This window comes from Saccostrea cucullata, unplaced genomic scaffold (assembly GCF_032062105.1).
Source record: "Saccostrea cucullata isolate Sc308-1 unplaced genomic scaffold, CSIRO_AGI_Scuc_v1 ctg842, whole genome shotgun sequence".
In the NCBI taxonomy this organism is placed as follows: Eukaryota; Metazoa; Mollusca; class Bivalvia; order Ostreida; family Ostreidae; genus Saccostrea; species Saccostrea cuccullata.
The window spans coordinates 44019-49522 of NW_026929376.1; the positions used below are offsets into that span (position 1 = coordinate 44019).

Here is a 5504-nt window from a genome sequence, read left to right on the forward strand (position 1 = left end):
TTATATACGCATGAAAAACATTAGAATTGTATGCAATGATATTACTGTGTAATATATCTTAGCTATAATTGAGTTTACAGGACACACTCTCACTGAATGAGAACTGCATTGGCTATTCCCGTTTATACCCTCATTGAATGGGAAGTTAGATCGTCCTTCGGAAATGACTCTCTTCAATAGATCTGTGGCATTAGCTTTAAGATTTTCTCCTTCTTTTATAGGAGTGTCCAGAATTGCATATTTTTTGGAAAGAGTATCAAATGATGTGCAATTTGGAAGACGTCCCGAATTCGGATCACTAGAAAAAAGAAAAATATTAACAGTTTTGATATTATAGAAACAATCTAAATTTACATTCGACAGTAAGCTTTTAACTATCAACACTTACCCAGTCTTGGTGAAATCAGACCAGTAGTTAATGACATATTTAGACAATTTTTTTACTTTCCCTAGGTCATGTTTTTTAAGCGTCTCTTCTGGAACATGATCACTTGTCACTCCAAACAACAAATGCAGGTCTTCCCCGTGACCAGCTCCTGTTAACCAGGATGGTGGTTCTTGAAAAAATGGATAGGGAGTCGGTTTAGTGATTAAGTATTGGAATTTTTTAGCTTGGCTATTGTTTTCTGCATGAATTTCTAACATAATATTGCTAGGTACGATGTATAACAAATCGGTCTGAAAGTCGGTCACTCTCCTACTCTGTTTATCATCACCATCAGAGGTGGTGTATAACTCGCATATTTCCTTCGTGTGTTCCGGAAAATTTCCAGCAACTGTCTGAACATATGATGGAGCAAAGCTTTGACATAAAAGGCTTAAAGGTACCTTTTTCTGATACTGGAGTATGTTTAAATTGAAACGTACTTGAATTTCAGTCGATAACATCATATACACCATACTCCCTTCTCCGTCTAGAGTTCCTGACATAAAACCAATGCTACGGAAAAACCAATAAACCTCATCGTTCCAAGACTTTGGATACGCCAAATGATCTTTGATCAAATCGCCATCAACCGTCGGGCCCATGCTTCCTAATACAAAACTAACATTTAAAGATGGCTGAAACTGCAACAACTGTACAGTCTCTATTAAATTATTTACAGGTACGTCTCGCAAACATTTAAGAGTTTCTGCAATACCCCCTTTACATTAGCAATTTGTTTTGTTCAGTACTAAATCATTGGTCTGTTGTTCTTCACGTCTCGTGAGAAAAACAAAGAAATGAAACTACTCCACTTTGTGAAATAGCTCTTTGAAAAAGACCTTCGTTTGATGGGATCAGTGTCTGAAGACTCACACTTATCCCACCCGCTGCATTTCCAAATATAGTAACGGATTTTGGATTTCCTCCGAATGCTGCAATATTATTCTGAACCCATCGTAAGGCCTCGATCTGATCCCAAAGTCCGTAATTTCCAGGCGCTAGAGGGTCATGAAGTGTCATGAACCCCAGAAGACATAATCTATAATTAATGGTAACGATAACATCACCTCCTAAAACAAGCTTCTAAGGTTTGTACTGACTAGCTCCACCAAATACAAACCCGCTACGATGAATCCACACCATTACAGACAGATTTCTATCCTCGGAAATTTGTCCAGTTACATAAATATTAAGATATAGACAATCTTCGTCATTCTCCAGCGTATCAAACCCAGGATATCTACCTTCAATTTGAGGGCATTGTGGTGCATTTACATCTCTAACTCCCTTGACTCCGTCCCATTCTCCGATAGGTTTTGTTTTCTCAAAACGTAGGTCACCGACCGGGGGTTGGGCATATGGAATTTTTATGAACCTGTACACTTGACTCCCGTTATACCGTTCCTCATATCCTCTGACCCATCCAGAGGGGGTCTTGACCTCCAACACGTTTATGACATCCGACCCAAAGGAACACATTACCAAGCAAAATCCAATTGAAATGGACTTGACATTGTGCATTGTTACGTTGAAATATCTGAAATAGAAGGAAATTGTTTCAAGAGTCGAAAATTGCCTTGAATTGTATCAAGGCATAGGGCATGATAGTCAAGATTTACTTGAGAAATTTAAAGAAATTTTTTGTAAACATCTATTAGTCCGGAAATTTGGAAAAAAAAGTTATTCAGATCCTTTTACCTCACATGGGCTTAAAGTGTATGTGAGTTTTCCTATCACATTATCACAAATTCCGTGGGATACCAACTTCAACCCCGGGAACTTTATGATACACTTTGTAATTAAGTAAATTTTATTATAAAGCACAAATAACTAAAATAATTGCCAAAATAAAGTGGAGATATATAAATCTAAAAGAACAGAAAAAAATATTTTTAATAAAGATACCCGCACACACCCGAGCCTGGGGTATGAAGTTGGTATCCCATGGAGTCTGTCTCATAGCAGTACAGGAACAGAGTGCTAGCCCGCTAGGCCATCTAGTCTCCCCAGTCAAAAAGGTAACGTATATAAAATAATTCTGTCATTGGTCTGACGATAATACATTTTTGGTAACAGTTTTAGTTTGCTCAAAGTTACGTTCAATATATCCTGGGAAAAAATGCTTAAAAATAAACTATTTTGTACAAAAAACATGTCATGTATTTTAAAATTGTGGGAAAAATTAACTTTGTGATATTATGCTTTTAAATTCGTTATGAAATATTTTTTTCAATTTGAAAAAAAACTAATGTTGCATGTTAAGCTGTTCTAAAACCCAATATACAAATTTGAATTGAGAAATATAATTTATTCTAATGGGTCAAGATATCTTAAATTAAAAATATTATAAAGAACATTCCCAGTTTCGTGTATTAGGCATTCTTGCATAAACAAATTTAATGTACTTTTTCAAATAAGTCGGCTACATGTAAAATTTCACACGTCTAGACATCAAATGTTAAATACGAGGTTTGTCAAAAAATGATTCAAAACCTTAAAATAGTTTGTAAAAATAACAAAATTATTTCTTAACGATAAGTAAAACTTTGTTTCAGAAATTTGCAAAATATTTTTTAAGTTTTCGGTGTTTTTTGACACTCCACGAACCTATTTACAGAAAGTAGGATGGATTTTTGTTATACTTAATCCTCGCAGATTCAAATAAATTTTTAAAGGTCTTAAATAAAGATTTACCTGACTATTTCGATGAACCCGCTTTCCCGTAATAAACTGTTATGTGGTGTGACCCTTTAACGAATAAAAGCAGTATCAATGATGCTAATATATAATCGGTGAATTTGACATTTAAATCTGGGTATGCATTGGTTAACAATATACCTTAAGATAGAATCGGATAATATAAAGTCAGGATCCGGCTTTCTTGTAAATGTCTCTTATATGAAAGATACATTAAACGTTTAATATTATACATTTATTGACTGGGTATGAGGGCAACATATGATGTGATGATCATATGATTTAACATTTTTACCTTCAGGTCCAATAAATCATATGTTGCCCGAACCCCAGTCTATAACTGTTTTGTTATACCATTCACTACTCACTTAAGATTAATCAATTTAATCAATACACGCTACATTATCAATTATTTTATATGGAAAATTATGGCTTCTTAAATAAATATAAAACATCAAGCTGAGAAAGAACAAAATCAATTATATATCTTTTGTATGATTATCACAAAAATTATTTATCACAAAACATACTCTTCCCTTCTTCCTTACCTTGCTGTTAGCAACAACTCTTGTGGTTTTAACTTCGGCTATTTTCGCGTCGCCGATATTGAACGATGATTGATTACTTGTTACGTAACAGACGAGTGACGTTGCGGTCTAACAATTCTTATGTAAGACCGGGCAATAGTGAAATTTTTAGACCGATGTAATAAACAGTTCTTTTGTTGGACTTTTTATAAGTAATAAATATATAGATTGATATTTATAAGGGTATAACAATACACTTTAACACGAATTGTACATTTATAAGTATTTCTGTCATATTGATTTGTTTTTGTATATCTTTAAAACTTTGTTCCTTTACAAATCTTAATGAAAAAAGTCCAACATTTCTAATGTTTTGCTGAGCGGGCATAAAAAAAATCGATGTTGGACCACTGAATGAGATGTTAGACCGGTCGTGAGATGTTGGACCACTTACGTCACAGAATGGGCGGAGCTAAATTTCATTTTCATTCGCTGGTGTTCAAAAGTGACAGACCTGAAGTTACATCATGGAAGTACAAAATACATGTAAGTTAAAAAATAGAATGAAAGGTAAACGAAACATTTATTGACAATGTTCTCGGGCAAAATGTGTTTTGCCGACCGTTTGCCCGGCAGACATTTTGGGTGTAGGGACCGAAAAAACGCATGTTGCCCTCGAACTTACTCAATAACTGTATATTATTTTATCTCTCCAGATATATGCATGTACGAAAATAAAAGTCACCTTTTACACTTTGTCACAAAATGCGTTTCATTATGTAAAAACCCAGAAAAATAAATGTATGCAAATATATTTCGAAAAAATATCACGTGTATATGTTAAAGGAATATAAACATTTTATACACAAAATTGAAACAATGTTTATAAAATTAAAGTCATATTCTTGGCGAAATATTTTAAGAAATATAGGGAAATGTTATTCAATGGCTTGTAATTCGTGTCAATTTCGGAAGTAGGGGACCGTGTACTTTTAAAAAAAATATGACGCATAAGTATACAGGATACCAGAAATTCCGGGGAAGTTTAAGAGTTCAACAAAATATCCTGTGTTTTTTGTTCTGACGTAACATAAGGTCTGGGTATCCTTAAATATCCGTCTCTTATCTAAGATACATTTAATTTAGATAGTTCAATATCAATTAATACTCAAATAATGAATACAACGCCGTAGATAGATTATAAAAGGAGGGATCGGTAAACTAAAGCATTTTATCTTGAAAACAGTATAATGTCTGTTGTAGTATTTTTAAAATTTACTTTGAAATGGAAAAGGACTTAGTTTGTCTCATACAAATCTTAAGTTAATTAATTGTATTCTGAGATTGGGCAACCTTTAATTGAACATATGAATGAAGTTTAAAGCTTCTGAGGTTCATAATCTCCTTTGATTGATTGTTTATTTTTGCATGTCACTTTTGAGAATTTTTTCAATCACGTAGAGACGTAGAACACCTTACATCGCTGAAGGACTTTAAATTTAGATCTTTAATCGGCACTCAGGGTCATAAAGCAGCGAGGTTGCTTCTTCAGGAGTATATAGCGCTGATTGTCCAGATGAAAAAAAGACTTTCAAAAATGTTAAATAGGCGCTTAACCGGTCTTGATTTTGCTTTTATTTGCAAAGCTGGTATATATCGTTGAAATTTTTTTGTTCTGACTGCAGGTATAAAAAAATTGATCAGGAAAAAAATCATCAAAATATAAAATGAATTGTTATCATTACTTATATCTTAATTAAGAAGCATGGCCTTCATTAAAAGGATCTCATTTACAAAAAATAAAAAAAAAAAAAAAAGACAGTCATAGTATAGAAAAGGAAAAATGACAACAG

The 5504-nt window shown here is 33.4% G+C and overlaps 1 pseudogene; it reads right to left on the bottom strand.

Moving 5' to 3' along the window:
- Positions 1-1906, bottom strand: LOC134280656 (carboxylesterase 1C-like; annotated as a pseudogene).
- Positions 1907-5504: the final 3598 nt, after the last annotated feature.